The 21,313-nt window shown below is 35.8% G+C and overlaps 1 protein-coding gene across 1 annotated transcript in view; it reads right to left on the reverse strand.

The window, feature by feature from the left end:
* LOC124638392 (receptor-type tyrosine-protein phosphatase kappa) overlaps positions 1-18,402 on the reverse strand; it is a 155,933-nt gene extending 137,531 nt beyond the window's left edge. The window contains exon 1 of the mRNA XM_047175343.1: positions 18,246-18,402. The gene's annotated coding sequence lies outside the window, so the exon portion shown is untranslated. The remainder of the gene's footprint in view (positions 1-18,245) is intronic.
* Positions 18,403-21,313: the final 2,911 nt, after the last annotated feature.

Here is a 21,313-nt window from a genome sequence, read left to right on the forward strand (position 1 = left end):
AAAAGGTAACCGTCTGTATGTGAATGACTAGCATCATGTAAAGGGAAGCCCTTGAAATATCCTTGATCAAAACAAAATTATAAGAACCTCATTTTAACAACAAAATCGCCTTCAACGTCCTGAAAACCGACTCCAGGAGTTTACAACCAACAACAACACTTAAAACTCCCACCACAGGAATAAAAGTGGCATTTACGATAATAAACCTTTTATCCTTATCCTTTTGATACAATCTCAGCCCTGACGTTTCATGAAACGGCCGCCATTTCAGGAAAAAATTGCGTATCTCGGAACGTGTTGGCTGTTTTTTTAAGTTACAAGAATGAATGTTACGTGAGTCGTGTCGTGAGGGTGACGTACAGACTTTTTATACCTTATCTACGTTAATTTAGAAAAAAATATGTCATGTATTTTTAATCGTGTAAAAAAAACGAAAAGTTTCCTTTCTTTTGCTTTCTTTCTTTCTCATTTAGATAGCTCAATCTTAATTTCTAATAATTACCAAAATTATAAATTATTTTATTTCAATCTAATCACGGAATCACTGCAATTAATATACAGCATGATTTAAATCAGCTGGTTTCATGAGGAAAAATTTTCACAATCATCGCCCGCATTTATGCCCGCCCCAAAATTAAACCATAGATATTTACTTATTTACTCAACTTCATTATGAAGGTTAAAGTATCATTGAGAAATATCTGTGAGATTATTTTTATCTGCCAAAATAGCATATTATTGATTCCATTTGGAATTCCTCGATCTGTTTTTGTTATTTCTTCTATTGCTCTCAGAATACACTTTGATGCAATTAATCCGGGTCAGTATAAAAATATCTTTGAGAATATTAATGCTATTTATTATGTATGTATCTGTGGATCTGTGTCACATTTCTCCAAAACTACTGAGCCGTATTGTAATTACAATTAAGAAAAATATAGGTTCTTTAATGTTGATGAGAAAAAAACATGTGTGGTTGGAACCTGTTTATCTACACCAAATACATTCCTCTGAAGTGTGAAAACCAATACATAGAAAAACAACTTGTTACACGTAGATCTAATATTATAGTTCGGCCATTCAGAGAATGCGTTCCTGACACGTCGCGATTGAACTGACGACGTAACTTTGCAATGGCGTTGCAGTTACGATAAAAATATTTTTGCTGGTTGTTTACCGTTTTAACAATTGAGGAGCATTAAAACAACATTATTATATCAATAATCAATGAATGTTATAATTCAGTCAGTTCAATCGCGACGTGTCAGGAACGCATTCTCTGAATGGCCGAACTATAGTTTATGTTTTTTGTGTCAATGTCAGATCTGCAAATGTCATTGCCGCGTGGTTGCTAGCTGTCATTGGCAACACAGCCCCGCGATTTTGTCACACTGAAAAACTACAATGTATGTATAGTTGAACGTTCAAATTATTGTACAAAACATAATACTCTAGAATACTCTTGTTTTTTTGGCAACTCGTAGGTTTAAATTGTGTAACTTTTCCAGACAAATGAGAAACATATAGTTGAGGTATCTGTCAACTACTGTTGCTGCAAAAAGAATAATAGGTATCTCATAAGATTATGGATATAAGATACCTATTTAAAATTTCAGAAACATCGAGTCATTTACTTTCATTTGAAATAGAAATATAGGAAAAAAACTACTAAACATTTGATCAACATTTAGAAATGAAATTTTATATAGTCCATATTTGTTGTATTACTAAAATACAAAAGGTAACAACCACTAGTCAGTATTTTCGTACAAACAAAATATTCGGAATATTTGGTTTACGACTGTAACCCGATAGGATCCAATCCAATGTAATAGCTAGTTTTTATTTTTCCGTTTCAGAATAAAAAGCTTTTTATTTATTGTTTGGAATGCCTGCGATGTACGTATTTTGTTGCCAACATTGCATATTTGCAATGCTGTGTAATATTTCTCGTTTTTCTGTTATTTATTATATGTTAAATTATGATTGAACATGATATTTATATGCTTGAGACCTTTTTAGGCATTGATTTAAAGTAATTTCTTAATAATAAAGATTAAAAAGCGAAAAGAAGAAACTAATTAAAAAGCGGATTCTAAATAATCCTTTTTAAGTACGGTTTTTAAGTACCCATAAGAATTTAGCTTTAATTTAGCTACACTTCAACTAGGGACATATTTTATTTTCCCCACCGGTTAGGTCACACATACAACACGGAAAAATTGCGAAAAAAATGGAAAAACAAAGGAAAAACGATCTCGAAAATACCGTAGCGTAACAACATGGATAAATGCGTAATGTTTATGAGATTATAAGGCGTATAAGTGATAACGTTCCTGGGAATATAGTAAGTGTAATAAAAACGAGCGGTTCTTAACATTGGAACGGAAAATTGTACACAGATGGCAAGAATGCGTTGAAATTGTATAAAATACCACTGAATTTTCTAAGAACAATTATGATAAGGAAAATAATTTGAAACAGAGTATTTATGGTGAACTTCCTTCACGCTCATATATGAAGGGGATTATGAACGATACGCTCTTACAAACTAAGCTGTCTGTGGCACAGTGCTTCTACTAATATCTTAGGTATTAACCTACAAGTACATGGTTATATTTTATCTCTCAGTTCCTATCTTATTAATGGCACAGCTACATGTAATAAACACATAGAAACCTTACATATTAAAACTGTCATCAGAACATTATCCAGCATAGATATAAGTCCACGTACACACGAAGCCAAATAAACGAAGCCAGTCTTAATATCCTTCTTATTACATTCCAGCATTTCGTCCGCTCGAATGATAAGTCAGAAATGAATCCAATACCATTTAGCGAATGTTCTCAAGTCTGGGACAATTGAACAAACTTGTGATGCACTCAAGCAGGATTGCAACCGATTTGTTTGTGTCTAGCCTGTCTTTTTGCTCTCTCGCTAAACAAAGTCGTTGAACTAGGGAAAAAGGAAATTAATTGCTGTGCCGTTTGGTTTGCACGTTTTTGCGTTGGTGTTATTTTTATTGCAATTAAGTGTAACTCTTGTTTAAAGATACGTCATCTATTCTTACAGATTAAAATTATAGTCTGTTATTTAAGCAGTGTTTATTCTCATGTTCGCAACTAGCCGTTTTCCCGAATTTTGACCCACGTCCCGTGGGAACAACTACCCGTACCAGGATAAAATAAAGCGTATGCGCGTATATATTTTGTATTTTTTGACGTGAAAAAGTGCTAGAATCTAGCCTATTTTCAATAAACGATTTTGACTTTGACTTTGACTTTGACTTTATAGCGTATACTCAGGAAAAGTCTAACATTTCAATAGTGAAAAAATTTTACGTTTTTTTTTTCAAACTTTAGGGTACAAACAAACAAAAAAATATTGCCACGTTATCATATTACTATTTATAAATTAAGTGTAGTTTTAATAAGCAGACTTTCGTGTACTGCAAAAATATATATGTAGTTTATGCCAATTAATTCTGTTTACAAATATTTTGCGTTTTAAGCTAGCCACAAATAATTCCGATGATCATCAAACCATGACAGAAATAATCGAAGCGAACATTTTTGTGGACCGTTGCGATTCAGTATCGGCACATTATTGGTCGCTCTGCTCAATAAATAATATCTATTATAAGCTGATGTGAGCTGGTCCAACTATATTTAGATTTTAGATGCATTCGCTGGATGACTGATCGATTTTAAAGCGCTCAGTGATATCATGTTGTATGTAAGCTCATCGTTTTGCGTTCAGGATTTTCCGAGAGCCAAAAATAATAGCTACCCATGAGTATGTTTTCTGTTAGATAAAATTCAGACGAATAATATTTACTTTTATGGTATTGAGTAATTATGAAAGCCATTATATGTCTTTGTCCTAAGTTAATTTAAAACGTAAAAAAACGTGAAGTGTATGCGTCGTAAATGATAGATGAGAGAATACATATAAAACTACTTATCGAAGGTAACGTGGATCAAGCTGCAATCATCTATGTTTCCTCTTACAATTCCTTTGTTAAGACACATATTGACTATACCAATTACTATGAAAAAACATGATAAGTCTTTGTGATAACAACATAAAGAAACCCAATAAACTAGACTTCCGTAGATACATTAAAACCACTTTGTCGTACAAGTCTTCTCTCAAATACGTGCACCCGCATTTTATATGGACGTAAAAGAAAATAGTTTCAGAGACGATCCAACATGGCCGCTTAATTCTTCTAGACTGTTCTAGAATCATTGTTATGACGAACTTGTACAAAGAAGGTTTGTACTTTGTACAATACCACATGTGTTTGGTACTGTCATAGATACTTAGATATAGAATAGATGCTTTTGAGCACTTGAAATTTCTATTCTGACCAGACTATTAAGTACTAAATAATAGAGAAATCTATGACTAAAAAAATATGTAAATAATCTTCTATCTATGTACCAATGGTTTTACTCGTAATTTAGAAAGTTAAAGTTTTGGGCAAAACACTTGGTACTTATGTATTATTTATATGCATATTTTATTTATACTTGAAGTTATTCTGACCAGACCTCATTTATCTTTTTCTCAAGACATCTAATACCTATCTGTCTTTTTATGTTTATCAAACATAAAATATGGAACTGAAATATGAATATTTTGCGTTTATACTTTAACATTTCACTATTAACTTAGCTATTTAACTAATACACTCTCACCAGATCGACACTAGCATCATAATCTCTAAAATATTCACGTTCAACTTAATCTCAGCTTAAAGTTATGAAAGGTGAAATAGTTGCGCCACACGACGAATAGTTCTCCAAGTATCGTGATTAGTTGATATAGTGTTATGCCTTGTGTGACATGATACTAGACGTGCCTCGCGGTTTCACGTATTAGTGGAATAGTTGGTGTTCATGCTAAGTCTAAAATACTTTTGAAAGTTATACTTACAGCTTATAATAATCCATCCTCAATAAATGCGCGTAATTCTTTACTTGAATTATTTTGCACAGAAAAACTATAAAGTATATTTCTACTAAACTAATTTAAAAAAGTGTATAGGTATAAAGAAATAAGCCATCCTCAGTTTACTTGCTGCAGAGAAAGGCAGTGTGATAAATGATTGTTAATAATAATCATAAAACAATACCTATGTGTAAATTCGTTTGGGCACTGATGACATGAATCCTTATAAAATCTCCCATACTTTTACAATAAACGAAGGCCAACGCGCTGCAATAAAAAAAATGCAAATCATGCCAAAATCCCCGCTGAAAATTTTACAAATAAAATCCAAAAAGTGTCTTACGAAAATCATATTAATATCATGGAAAATTGACGAAGGTTCTTTTAAAATGCAAGCAAGCATTACTTAGCGGATCCAGTAATATTTAAAGCCTTCTAAAATGCTTTGGGTACATGATTTTGATTCCATTACTTTCCATTGTTTTACAAACTCAAATACGAAGGGTTTATCAAACGAAATGGGGAGTCGTCAAACGGTTGGGCAGCCATTTTGGAAACCTATTATTGTTTAGAAATTTATTGGTTAGAAAGAGTAAAGTTTATGTTCTGTCGATTTAAATTCTTGTGGGTCTGTTGGGGGCAAAGGCGATCCCTAATCGGTAAAACAAATGTATTTATGGTAAAAATTCCACTGCAACTAAAAAAAAACACTTTGCACAAATGATACAATTGTGTACAAGTAAAATGTCTCTGTCAGTCTATCTGAACTTTTGTAGTTTGTATTTTAACCAGAACAAAACATTAGCAAATACTTTTAAAAAACCTTCAAGAAAGCAATATTTAAAAATCACTTTGTTATTCAGAAATCTCGTGACACCGACCGGCTGTCCACTGAAGCAGAAAAAGCCATCATCTCCCCACGACGCCAGCAAATAGGGGTGAATTGAAAATATTCTTATCTTCTTTTCCCCTTTTTTTCTTTTTTGTGTCAAATTAACAGGTATTGAGGCTCGTGATGTTTCTATTCAAAGCTTTGGGATGATAAAATACAGTTTGTTGGATTAACTGCAGGTTGTAAAAAAGGTTTTTATAGGAACTTTTACATTTTTACGGAAACTGGCTATCGCATATCTTACAGATATTCTTTCACATGATTCTTATGGTTATTTACAAAACGATATTTTATATGCACATAAAAATAACTCCGAACTAGCCAACGGCGGATCCAGGGAGTAGGTCACAAGGTCATGACCCCCCCCTGGGCCAGGTTCAGGACCTAAGAGGACCAATAATTGAAATGGTTAAACACGATGTTTTATGTTTTTGTTATAAGTATAAGATAATTTTTATTCCGAGTGAATAGGTAGATACCTACATAGTTACAGGTAGAGTAGTTTTGCTGAAGAATTCGTGCTCGCAACGCTCACTCTCTATTCTTTATTTACTCTTTATCCGTACCTACCCAAAAGGAGGAAACAGGACCGTGTTACTAAGAATCTGCTGTCCGGGTTGTCTACATAACATGCTGTATCTCATGCAGGGCCGTCTTAACCTATGGTGCAGGGTGTGCGAATAACACGGGCGCCTCGATCTCAGGGGCGCCGCGGGACTCCCCACCACCAGGAAATTTCGAAGAAATTACACCCGTTCGATAAGGAAGTTCCACATTGTATCATGATACTGACAAAAAAGTCGCCTTCGCTTTCGAAAAAATTCTAGCTCGCTACGCTCGCGAGTAAATGACTATGTCTGTACTGTATTTCTGATTGTTTATTATTTTTATTGACGCACCGAATCAACGAACACAAATGGCACTCGCTCTAATCACGGTTCCTTTTTATTTGTACGTAATTCCCAGTCTGATTTGTGAGTCTTCAAACAAATAACTTAAAAAAGTCGCGCTCGCTGCGCTCGCGACTATTGTTGCTTTACAGTGTGCTTAATCAGGTACTTTTGTGTCGTAGGCTCAAAAAATTTCGCGCTCGCTTCGCTCGCGCAATATTATATATGCTTCGCCTCGATAACTTCATAAGTCAAACATAGCAAAAAAAAAAAATATTAACGGAGTCCTCAAAAACAAAACAGTTTGCGCTTCCCACTGCTTGTTACTTTAACTTTTTGTGTCCCAAAATTAAAAAATTTGCGCGCTCGCTTCGCTCGCGCTAATTTTTACAATTACGTTGTCCAGTCTCGACTTTCATAACTTAAATCTGGCCAACAGTTTGAGCCTACAATGATTTGGAAACATTTTTTTAAGTCCTTTACCTACCAAAAAAGTGACTTTCGTTCGAACGTACTTATTTATATTCCTTGTAAAGTACTTCGATCAGTATGTACTACTCAAAATCTTTCAATAGATACATAGGTGGCGCTTGGGTGATGATTGCACCCAGGCGCTACATGAGCTAGAGACAGCCCTGATCTCATGAACCCTTACCAATAGTAAGACAATTGAAGTTTTCACAGAAAATGTTTTACTGTTGCTGCAATAAAAAACGTACGCGGCCTTTTCTGCGTACACAATACTTTTCAAACGTTTAGTCCTGAAAAAATTCTCGCGCTTTCTTGTATTTGTGCTGTATATTTGTTATACAGCAAGAAAGCGTTTTCATCTACTTTTAGTTCTCGAACTGAAAAAAAATTTTCGCGCTCGCTTCGCTCGCGCTTTTTTCAATTTCGCGTCTCTGATTATGTCCAAGAAATCGCGTTCGCTCAGCATTTTCTACATAAAAACACTTTTTTAACCTTAGTCCTCGACCTGAACAAAAATTTTCGCGCTCGCTTCGCTCGCGCTTTTTTGTTTGGCACATGTGTTTAGTATATATACGAGAAATTGAGCTCACTGTGCTCGGGCCATTTTCTACATGAAAACACTTTTCTCAACATTCGAAAAATTTCGAGCTCGCTACTATCGCGCTTATTGTATTTATACTACTACTTTTAATATTAAAAGAAGTATACGCTACAATATAATATTTTTTGTGACTTGACCACGACTGTGTGACCCCCCCCTGGCGCCGAAGCTGGATCCGCCCTTGGAACTAGCTTAGAACTAACAAATCGTGTCATTTCGTACTCTACAACATTTCGTAGGTATAACTTGAAACAAAACAACAACGACGTTTCACCCTTTGGGCACGAAACCCTAAAAGAATCCTGTGCACGAAAAAGGTTTCTCATTCTGCGTATAATTAGATTAACATAAATTACGCCAATATACTGTTAAAGCGAATTCGTCGGATACGGTTTCGTCAGCCAATTATTTTTCCAATTATCATCGCAAAATGACCAATAACAAGGCTTGGGTGCAACGCAGATATGCGATTATTTTCACGTAGGTACGTTATTCTCAGCGGTTAACATCAGCCACTTCACCACGCTTTCACATTTCTGCATGCTTTTAATATTTCTGCGGAATTTTTATTGAGAAAACTTATTGAACGGTAATTTGATTATAATATCAAAAGTAGGCATAAATAAAATAGTTTCCATGTATTTATAGACGAATTAGTTGACAAAATATTCTATAACGCTATCATTAATGTAATCATTGGCTATCAACTCCAAAAAAAATAAGGCATTAAAAGCACTCATAGATACTTCACACACAAGATACTTAGTAATTCTCAAGCACAAATGAAGATTCTATCAAAACCAAAATAAACAACTATCTCAAGATCCATCAAAGTATCTTAGCAGACTAATCTTCTAAACTTAGTTGCACTTTTTTAGCTCCGATGCACGTCTTAAGGCTCCTTACTTCCCCTTCGCTCCGTCGGTAAACTTGTGAAAACCGGTTGCAACTAGAAATCCTAATTTTACGAGAGACGGTCACAAAGTAGAGAGTCTACACTTGGGTCCTTTTAAGCTGATATTAAAAATCCAGTTCTTTTAGCATCTGAAAAGGCTGGGACATGAAAAAGATAGTTGAAAAAACTATTTGAAAGATTATGTGGGCTTGTTAATAAGGGCTTTGAATTTTATATAATGTGCAAAAAATTATGTCATAAATTTTTATCTAGTTTGGTAAAGTTTTTGACCATTTTAGATTCGTGAGAATGGTTTGATTATAGTTTAGAAAACTTGTTTGTTAATTAGTATATAACTTTTAATCCCAGATAAGACAACCATATTATTTGTAAATTGTACTTTGTATTTGCTATACAGTTGAGATAGCCTTTACGATAAACATTTAGCTTCTAGATCCACTTAGCGATCCAAGATAATTGAGCGCTAGGTCCCCAACTTAGCTCGGATGAATGTACCAGAAAACAATCGCAGAGGTCCACGACCCCGCCATCAGGGTGAGCCAACACTGGATAGTGATCGTGTTGGATCATGGATTTAGAACACTCAACTGTTTTGTTTTGATTTTCGTAAGCGAGTTCGCTTGTTCATTTACTTGATTGATGAAGGAACTGAAATGACTTTTGTAAAGTGATAACTCATTTTAGCGTTTCTTTGTCTCCGATTTTCAAATAATGGCAGTCTGTCCTTACTAATATTTTAAATGCAAAAGTAAGTAAGTAAGTCTGCGCAAAACCACACCAACGATTTATAATAAATTTTGTTCAGGCGTAGTTTAGAGCCTAGAAAGAACATAGGCTGTTTTTTAAACAGCTTCGAGAAAAAGGTCTCTCGGAAAAAGGGTGAAACCGTGGGAAGCAGCTAGTTTACCATATTTTCTGTGTACCTACAATACCAATGTGACCGAGGTATTGACCAGCACTCCCATACAGTGCTAGCAATACGATATTATATTTTCCGAGCGTTTCTTGCGATGCGTCCGTTTCCGATTTCCAATCACAGTCGTAAATTGCTGTTACGACCTCGTAAGGAGGATAAAACGCCTTTTTCTAAAAGAAAACTTCTAGCTTTGTAACCTTAAAACGAGTGCTACAAATTTTTCTAAAGTTTATAATAATCTATATTTTTTCAAATCAATAATTATGTTTCTTTTAACCAATAAGTAATTTTTATTTCTATTGTTCAGTTTAAAAAATATAATTGAAGACAAATAATTTGCATACTTAATTACTTACCTACTAAACCTCTCCAATAAATCACACTATTTATTATATTAGAAACGCATTTTTAAATCTGTTTAGGGGATAGCAGTTCATTCATTAAACCAGCCAGACAATTGGGACGAAGAACTTCTTTACAACGCAGTAAACTAATATGCACCATGTAAAAGTAAAAAAAAAATCTTTGACAGACAGCCTGCATAATCCTGACTTACAATCTATATGCAAACATCGCAGATGACGCCATTTTGACGCCGTGACGTCACTGACATCAAAAAGATGTGCCTTGCGTCGAACGATGCGTCGAACCTTCAATGAGTTGAGCGGAAAATATAACGCTCCTAACACTCCCATCGCTTCCACCGCTCCTTCCGCTCCCAGTGCTCAGCGCCAGCTTTGCATGCAAATGCTAGGTTAAAATGGAAATAGATGCGCACAGCCCGCAGCACGACTGAGTTTGTAGTCACAGGGCTCTTCTGCAGTATCTGTAGATATTCAATAAGGTTGTAGGTGTAGGGATGTCGAGTATAGCTGTACTAGGTTCAGTAGAATAGAAATGTGTATCTAAACTGTTTAATGGCAACAATTTCAAATATGTAGTTTGTGCTAGTCATTTCACAATTTTGCCCAAAGACAAGTAAACTACTTACGTTTTCTTTTTATCGACTTTTAATTAAATACACGTCTGTTTAATACAAACAATTAAAGCGTTTCTGAGTTTAAGAAAATTAATTAAGTGAGATACGAGTAAAGTTATCACGAACAAATACAAACAGTTTTCTAAATAATTATTTACACAGAGTAATATCGCAATTTTTGCTGGACCTAGACAAAAATGATACCATAATCCTCTTCAGAGAAAAATGTTTTATAATCCATTTTCTTTGTCCTATCCAAACAAAAAATAACTCAGTACTTTCAGTAAAAACATAACAACATACACACGTATAGAAAAATCGAATTACTTTCAAATCATTCGTTTACATTGACAAATGTGTATTGACGAGCACCCCCCGTATATTTTGTAACCCACAGCCAAATCGCTGGAGCGGGTTACAAATTGTTTTTGGAGTAACCTACTTGGACTGCGACCTACATGCTCATGGAACTAGTCGATTCTAGCATTTGTTTAGCTAACACGAATGGAAATTGTGTTTAAACTGTATTTTATTTAAAGAATAGTCTTTCGATTGTTTTTTTTTTTTTTATATCGGTGCATTGATGAATAACAATAAATTGATGTGGATATACTCTAAGAAGAAACATAGGTACTTAATATTTGATAAAATCTGGGTTTTTAGAGTAGATCTGAATTCAAGATACAGAGATCAAATAAAAATTGCGAGTGTTATACCTAATTAGGTATCACACTAAAGTTTATTGGCACAACAATTTGAGCCAAATTAAATAGTTTTACATAGGTATAGGTTCATTAGTACATAGGTAATCTATTTGTACAGAAGATAACTCAATATAAGTACTGAAATTAACGATGCGCAATTACGCCTGGAATGCTTTTTCTAAACTACTTTCAACACTTCAGGCCCAAATTACGGTCTGTTCTGGATTTAACCAGATTTTACACGGATGTTATATTCGCGACTGAGAGCATTCGATGTATTTTGGTTATATAGCACACTATCTATGCCGCACGATGCAAACTTTTAGTTGGCTGTTCGTTTGATCGGGCTCATAAATAAGTATGGAGATGAATGACCATTATGTACAACGATCTGCAATCCAGTCGGTATCAGACCTTCTAAAGAGTTTGACAAGATTCACAATTCCCATCGATAGAAACTGTCAGCCAACCATTGACCGACAGTTTTAACTGTCATGTGCGAGGACTTTTAAGCTGTAAATATGATCACGAATCTAATAAAAAGGACCCCTGCATAAACCCAAAGAAGTCCTGCTATCATATTCTAAGAATTCAGAAGCACAATTATTTCATCTTTACTTTTCAAACAAACCTTTCCAAAAATAACCCATTCCCTGCACAATTCTACATAATCTGTCAATCACACAAAGCCAAAGCATTTAATCTATTGCTCTCGAATCAGACAATGTAAAGGCACAAAGAAAACCTCTTTTATTTACTTTTCTATCTGGTCCTGACATAAGGAACTTGATTAACCTTTTCTATAAGAAGAACCCGTTGAAGTACCTCTACTTGAGACCCCATATGTATACCTCCGATAAATCGGTGACCGATGTTTTGTCTATACTAATATTATAAAGAGGAAAACTTTGTTTGTTTGTTTGTAATGGATAAACTCAAAAACCACTGGACCGATTTTAAATATTCTTTCACCATTAGAAAGCTATATTATCTGCGAGTAGCATAGGCTACATTTTATCCCGGTGCGGGCCGTACCTCCCACGGGACGCGGGTGAAACCGCGGGAAAACGGCTAGTAGGAGATAAATAGAACACACTGATAGCAATGCACACGTCCTACAAAAATAAGTGAGAAAATTGTAGTCCGATAAAAAATCGGTCCGATTTATCTATCCTACAAAAAGTCTGACGTGTCACAAGTACATAGTTTAATTTGACATAAGCTGGCATGTAATTGAAATCCACATTGGGGACAATCGGCTAATTGGACGTAGGACTGCACGGCCCACCGCGGCTTACGACCAGCCGTGATTAGCCCAAATTGCTATAGATTGAGGTTTGCGGTCCCTTTGTAAATTTTAGTTAACGATGGCATTTGGGGGTTAACTATTGAGTTTTGTTTGAAACGGATGTTATTCGTGTCATTTGATGGTTATGCTGTTTTTGGAATTAATATTGGTCGATGTTGATGTCTTTTGTGTTCGACGGTTATAGCACTAGCTAACTAGCTGCTACACACAGAACACAGAAGTGTAACATTTTTACGTTGTTTCCGGGACGATGTCGTATCTATGACCTATGGCACCTACATAAACACACATGATACGCTGTATTAAAAATCATGAGGTCAATAGCTTTTACGCCATAAATATGACAACATACAACATTTCTCCGATATTTCCCAAACGGCTACCAAGAGGCCCACATTTAGTTTAGGTATACATATACTGTTTCAGCAGTTGCCTTTAAGACCTATGTCTGTAATAGTTGGTGAGCTCATAGACATAAATGGAACGCATATCGAGACATTGGGTTTCCACTGAGAACCATTTGCAAAATGATAACAGCTTACCCTAGGTCAGGCACACTAACCTAACCAATATGATATTTGAGATTAAGTATTAGGTAAATTATGAAATTATATATTTGCTGTGAAGAAATGACGCTATTAAATTGGGGTCGTAAAGTATTTCTTTGAGGACTTATGGAAATATATACTTAAATTTTTTGGTATAATAACACCGAAACAGTGATGATGAAGCAAGCCTTATTAACCAAATTAATCATAATTAAGACAGCATAATCATGATGACATGAACAAAGTTAGAAACTATCTCGGAGTCAGAACTAGCAACTGTTTCCTCCGTCTGAAACAATCTATTTCCAAGTTTAATGAACTTAAGAGACGCCTCCCTTCATAATTATCAAGTAACAGGGTCTGACATGGGCAGCCGAGTAAATACTAACATAAGTTTAGGGAACGTCCTGTGTCGTGACATTTAAATAGCTCGGTGGTTCGGTTAATAGAGGTAAATAAGTTTAAGTGGGTATTGAAAATCAAGTACCTATTTTTCTTTGCGTGATAATGTGGCTTTTGTTTGTTCCATGTGACTTTAGTAAAACGCCTGATTCGATGCTAAGTAAAGTTCATAGAGTATATACGTGTGTTTTACAATTTTTGTTTCAGAAATAGAAAGATAACAAACGCGTCTAAGATTCCATCCCATATCAAATCCAAATCCCATATTAACGGCCTTATTATATCCACAATCATCTTTCATCATCATCTCATTAATTTATTATATTATTATGTTTTCCAACTTTTCCGACAAAGCTAATTCAACCTATTTGGAACACTTAAAATACGACTATTCTCCAGAATATTTAAAGTAAATTGGCTGTACCTTTGTCTACTTGAATGACAAAACAGGCTAATATCCCAATAGAAAATCGTGACCAATCCTTAGAACTGATAAGGGTGTAATCCAAAACGAGAAGGGACAATTAATCAGGACAAAATGTCAATCATGACCCCAACCTGAGGCAATGGGTTCCGCTAAATTGGGGCCTTACCTTAATGGGAAATGCATTTCCACTTCAGTTGATCTCCACTTGAAACACAATCTTTACAAAAAATATTCGTATTTATTCATTACGTCAAACAGAATTTTTACTTTCATATTTTAAGGTCCAGCTTTCCTCAAGATGTTTTCTTTCGCCTTTACTCAGTCATTCGTATCCAAGATACACTAGAAGCATAGGAGCATTAGAAAAAATACTTTGGCACTTTCCTGACCTAGAATCAAAATCGTACCATCACACTTGAGAGACTTATGCTTTAACCACTAGGCCACCTCGACGTGGAATACTTTTCTCCTTAATTGTAAGTTACTACGCAAATAAACATTACTGCTACGTGTGATTTATCAAATAATTAGCTGTTGTAAATCTGTGCAGTTAAACTTAATTACTCGCGCGATAAATTTGACCGCGGTCACGGTAGCCGCATAAATACGTTAAGTGTCATTACCAGACCACATGCGATGCTTGTGAATGCTTTATTAACGCTAGTTAAAAAGTCCAGGTATTTCTTCATTTGTTTCATTAATGTGATGGTTAAGGTACGGTCTTAGTATGTCTTCTTTCGTTGATTAAATGGTTTTTCTGAGCGACACTAAGTCGAAACGAAAGATTTTAGACACACGGAATGTGTTGCGCGTATAAGCGCAGGAAAAATGAGCGAAAATCCGCGTTGTTAATCCGCAATATGCTTTTTAAAGTAGCATCAACTGAGGGCATGACCAAGTTCAGTACTTCTGCCCTAAAGCACTAGTTTATCACATGAAAAATGACTAGTCTACTATTAAAGGACAAAACGGTCAAACCAAACAACAGTTTAACCTCAAACCTCGTGTGACCACATCCCTATAACCGGAATGGTTCCGAGCGTACGTAATATCCGTTCACCATCAATAACCAGGCTCCATGTACCGGTATTTGTTCTGCAACCCTGATGGCTTCGGCGGAGATAAACGAATCACTTCGGGCGTTTCCGCCGCTCGGTTGGCAGCTGTCAGGCATTTGATGGCCATCTATCATGGCGATTGTTAAGAGCCGCGATTTGAGTAATCGGTGGTATGCGAGATAGATTGAAGAAGTATAAATGTAAGGTATAGTTAGCAGTTCACAGAGTTACAGAATACGTGGATGTAGTAAGCTATTTAAGAATTTATGTAAAAAACAACAAATGGCATACGACTTTATCGAAAGTCGATCAAATTATGGACTGCTTGCTTCCACTTTTTAATCTTTCCTTTGTTTTGATATTTGTCAAGGAACTACTTACCTTAACCTCTATATTATGCTAATATATAGCCATATTTTTATCAATTTCCATCAAAACCTATACAGTATATTGTTCTTGATAGAGAAACAAGCATCCATACCATACAGTCAAACTTAGATTTTATAATATGAGTATGATAGCAATGGTTTCATTAAAAGACAAAGATATTTGCCAAAATCCAAATAATCCTACATTAAATAACACATATTCGATAATTATTTCATCTATCTTACATTTCGCTACGTTCTACTCTTGTTCCTATTTTCCGAACGTGGAAACCTGTTAAATGTGAATAATCAGTATTCAATGGCAGCTAATTGCGTTCGTGTTGAGCACTGGCAACTCACTATATGTAGAATGAAACGAAAATCATTTAAACTACCTACATATGATTTTGAAAAATATTTTTTGTGAGCTGATCAAATTATCATTCTATAACAATGAGCCTTCCTGTTGTATATGAAAAATATATTTTTTTATATTGAAATACTAAAAACATATTCCAGAGTACCTACTCGAAAAAATATGCCACATACAGTTATCGGCACGGATATTGAGCCCTGACCTTCACCTGCGCAGAAGCGATTTACTGCCTTATTGCCTTATACGGTGCGCAAAGCGATCCCCACTCTTCCGCCGAGAGCTCAATATCCGTGCCGGTAACTATACTTGTAGATGAAGTTAATGCCTTGTTGCGATCATTCTTTTGAAGCTTCTAAGCTTTCTTCCTTTTAACGAAAACAGACGCTACAAGTTATTATTTCGTTTTTGTCTATAAAATAATTTGATAACTGAAGAAAGAAGGACTATTAACTCATTAGATACCACACCTCTTTGTTTAAAATACATATCTCGAAATACTCAAATGTTACTTAATTTTTACGTTACTATGCCAGAGATAGAATTATATTTAAGCATCCCTTCAAAGTGGCGTTTCAGTATTTGACCGTTAAGCACAGATCCAGACTCTGGGCTATTGACACCCTGTCTGACCTAACAATGACCTCAGCAGTAACGAGAGCAAAGAGTCGCAATAAATAAAATAACTAGGACTATTTGTTGCTAATGTGCCAATTTCCATGTTTGCCAATACCTCATAAGGTTATCTTTAAAAGAGATGGTCAAGATTTTAATGAAGAAGCTTGTAAGTAATTCATTTGACTAATTTCTGAATAATAAGGGTCGATGTAAGGTTCGCCTTGCTATAAAGAGCATAAATGTTGGTCATTATTTTTTGTTTTCAGTATTATTTACTAGCTTTCCTCATGGTTTCACTCGCGTCCCATGAGAAATACTCCATGGTACCCGGATAAAAATAATTCTATGTACTTTTTCCATCTCTAGATCTACATTTATCGGCGTAACACAGTTTTGCCTTAATCGGTTCTGCAGTTTTATTTAAAGTGCGACAGACAGACAGACTTCCTAAATCGGTTCAGTAGTTTTTTTTATGAAATGACAGTAGCTGATGAAAATACGACAGACAGAATTTCTTTTGCAATGGTTTCCTTTAACTGCATAAATAGGTAGGCTTCTAAAGTTTAAGTAGGTAGCTATTTTCTTTCAGATGTATGCGTTGATAGCCACGCCTTTGCACAGCTCAATGGTGAAAGCAGAACATTTTATGGAGGTATGTACCTACCTATGCAGGTTTTTCAGTTTCACTTTTTAGTTTGAACCAAGAAGACCTACACTATATTGGAGTAATTTTCATCAGTTAAGAAAGGGTATGACACCAGGAAAGTAATTTATATAAAGTGATTTTATTTTAGAGTGCAAATAAACTAGGGTATTTAACCCTGTCCGAAAGATTTCTAAGTAATGTAATAATGCTTTAGGATTTGGTAGGTATCTTATCTGAAACATGTTTAATTTCGTTTGCTAGGGAAATTGAAGACTATCATCACTCTTCTGCTAATTTGGATACTATTATTTCGTGACTAATTCTCAATCATTAATATTACTAATGGATAATAATGGCTGGAATACAGTTTACTGTCAGATATTGGGAACTAGATTATTAATGACATTTATCAATAGTACTATCGTGTTTCTAGTCCAATGGACATTTGTTTAGCAGAACTAAGGTAATAAAATAACGAAATAATCGCGCGTTCGTGACTAAAAAGCTCAATTATATCTGAACGGTTATAAGGTGCGAAATAAATAACATTAATGCCTGCGTTAACTCATAACAACAATATAATGTTTAACATATTTCGAATTACTAACTCTATGGCAGAGCAGAAGTTTGCCAACGATTTTTTACGAGAGTATTTTACAGCCACAGACACGTAGCGGAATACGTACACATCTCTAGTACGTGTAAAGTGTATAGTCAAGATTCTTACAGCGAATTCTTTTCATTTCATACCTGTAATAGCTCGTGAATAAAAATAGATAAACTTTATGATCTCGTAATGTCTACAAACAAGCGATCGTCTCATTTTTCGTACTTTACGACACCGGCTAAACATAAACTCGTGAATATAACAAGGTGTCACAACCTTGACATGAATCTCGCGGTGTTTTCACACAACTTCCACAATATTAATCGTTCGGAGCTCATACAAATAAATCTCACGGCCCGATACATTAATGAAATTCCTTCGACGCTATTTCGGTAATACGCTGAACGATCGCGCGCCGTCAAGAAAAATCATAAGTCAGCTGCGAGTCACAATGACCAAAATACTGACAACGACTCAAGGTTGAGCGTTCGTATAAAATGGCCGTAAGCTCGACGAATGATTGAGATAAGTCGCCGTCAAAGTTTGAGGTTGTACTCACTGTGTCGGCGACGTGTGCGGCGAGGTGAGTCACTAGCACTAGCAGGCAACACTTCACTATCAGTGGGTCAACGCTGTACCAGAGCAGAGTTACTGGCGTGTAAAATTAGCGCGGCTGGGCAGTGCGCGGCACGCGTGCTCGCTGTTTCAGCGTCGGGCGGCTACTGGGGCGTCTGGCCGGCGCCCGCCCTGCCGCCGCCCGCCCCGCGCCTTATCACACGAATAAAATTTATTTAATGGATAACCGGCCCGACGATGGGATGCCCATTGAAATTTTCCCGTTTTACGACGATTATTAATGACTTAAATGGTGTTTGGCATATTGTTGCCGGCTCGTTGCACATTTACGATTATCGTAAACGTTTCATCATGAAGGAATTATTGATATTAAAATTTATTTGGGTTCTAAACTGAACTGGAAATGTGTCAGAGGTATAGCATAGGAGTTTTTTTAATGCTACTGCTCCACCTGCGTCTTAACGCGTTAAATTTTGGCATTACGCAGATGTGGCCAACGTTTTAATGGCAATTTATACAAATGGCATTATGAATAGCATTAAACGTTAAGCGATAACTCGGGTGTCGGTTTTTTGGACACATCAAAGGGTTTTAGTGCGTAGCTTAGAGCGCTAAGTGATGTTGGCTACATTAATGCCATCTCATTGCACGCATGCAAGGACGAGTGTGGATACTTTGTTTAAGCGGTAACTGCATTTTACGAGCACGGTAATGGAATGGTCAAATGAGAAAGCTTTAGTTTTTAGAATTATTTTGTGTGTCTGAGTTTAACCTCTTTGATGTGTGTTAACGCGTTACTTCATGAGGGATTAACTCTTTGAGGAATTGTACCTAAGTGTAGCCAACACGCATTTTTAATGCAATAAGTAACGTGTAGTTAGCCATTGACATTAACGTTAACGCTAACGCAGGTGGAGCAGGAGCATAAACGGAACTTGTTTTAGTTTGTTCAGTGTGAGCTGGTAGTCGGTTCGTCGGAGTGGTATCGACTGAAGGCGTTCGTTGGCATTCCTCGGCGCGTGTGGCGCCGGGTTCCGGGTTCGACGGCGCCGCCGCCGCATCGCAACATGCCAATGTTATTTCATCAATAAAAATATATGCAATAACACGTTCCCGTCTAATTGAGCTAGATATTTTGATATAACATCAACAAATCTCTAGAACACATTGCTGTTGGATGTTAAATGCATCTTTTAACTCTCATTATAATTTTAGCTTGCATTGAAAAGCAACTATGAGAAGAGTATAATATACTCAAAATACAGCAGACCATAAAGAAGAAGCATTACCAAAGACATTTCTAGAGTACCTACTTCACATAAAACCATTATTTATTTACAAAATTCCTTCAATTCTTTATGCATAATTTGTATTCGAACATTCAAGTGAACTTAACTCTTAAAAGCTTCACATACAAGCGTCTTGTGGAGCGTTTCTTTGAAGTCGGTTCATGGGTTGTCACTGATCGAGAACTCGGTCCTTTGAAGAACTCTCGGGTTCTCAGAAACACTTGTTTGTAATGCTTGATAGCACACTGATTGCTCTTTATAAGTCAATTAAGTGCTATTATAAATGTTTTTTTCTTTTTGCTGTGTGTTAAAATGTTCTTCATCTTGGATTTTTTAATTCTTTTTTCTTTTGTGAGTTCGCTGGTTATTATATTGTATAAAAAATGCAATAAATAAATTCTTTCACAGCTCCAGAATTACCTAAGTGATGAATTAAGTTTTAACATTTTTACATCTTACAGGTACCTACTTATGCACAATAAATAATTTATACCCTTTGCATCTATATTTGCCGTAACATCAGGTATAAATTCAAACTACTGTTTTCATTTTTCAATCCAAAGGTTACAAATACAGGCTTTGAGCTTCGATTTTCCACATGGAAAAACCCAATAACTCGTTGCCGTTTAGAAAATCGAGCTGACAGCTCAGCAGTCTTAAGTCCCAAGAACTATTTAACTTTTAACTTATAAATGGCCATTTCTCAAAAGAAAATCTGACACAATAAGGCAAAAAGTGAACCAGGTCAATTTAAATCGCAAATTACATTCGAATGTACGTTCAGTCTGAAAGTTCTGAAGTCTGAAAACTTCTGACGATATCTTGATGACTTTAGAGTAGTTGTAGAGTAGTCTGAAGGAGCCGTTAATGGGGGGTACCAGTATACAAATCAAGTTACACGCTAGTCATGTTTGAAACTGGAACTTTGGAAAACGGGGGACGTGACGTCACGATTTAGTTTAATATTTCATTTATCCTTATGCTCCTGCTCCACCTGCGTTAGCGTTAACGTTAATGTCAATGGCCAACTACACGTTACTTATTGCATTAAAAATGAGTGTTGGCTACACTTATGCTCCTGCTCCACCTGCGTTAGCGTTAACGTTAATGTCAATGGCCAACTACACGTTACTTATTGCATTAAAAATGCGTGTTGGCTACACTTAGGTACAATTCTGCAAAGAGTTAATCCCCCATGAAGTAACGCGTTAACACACATTAAAGAGGTTAAACTCAGACACACAAAATAATTCTAAAAACTAAAGCTTTCTCATTTGACCATTCCATTACCGTGCTCGTAAAATGCAGTTACCGCTTAAACAAAGTATCTACACTCGTCCTTGCATGCGTGCAATGAGATGGCATTAATGTAGCCAATATCACTTAGCGCTCTAAGCTACGCACTAAAACCCTTTGATGTGTCCAAAAAACCGACACCCGAGTTATCGCTTAACGTTTAATGCTATTCATAATGCCATTTGTATAAATTGCCATTAAAACGTTGGCCACATCTGCGTAATGCCAAAATTTAACGCGTTAAGACGCAGGTGGAGCAGTAGCATTAGGTTACAATGCCGCAAGAGTTAATCCCTCATGAAGTAATGCGTTAGCACACATTAAAGAGGCTAAACTTAGGCACACAAAATAATTATAAAAACTAAAGCTTTCTCATTTGACCATTCCATTACCGTGCTCGTAAAATGCAGTTACCGCTTAAACAAAGTATCTACACTCGTCCTTGCATGCGTGCAATGAGATGGCATT

The sequence above is a fragment of the Helicoverpa zea genome, chromosome 17, assembly GCF_022581195.2.
Source record: "Helicoverpa zea isolate HzStark_Cry1AcR chromosome 17, ilHelZeax1.1, whole genome shotgun sequence".
NCBI classification, from domain to species: domain Eukaryota; kingdom Metazoa; phylum Arthropoda; class Insecta; order Lepidoptera; family Noctuidae; genus Helicoverpa; species Helicoverpa zea.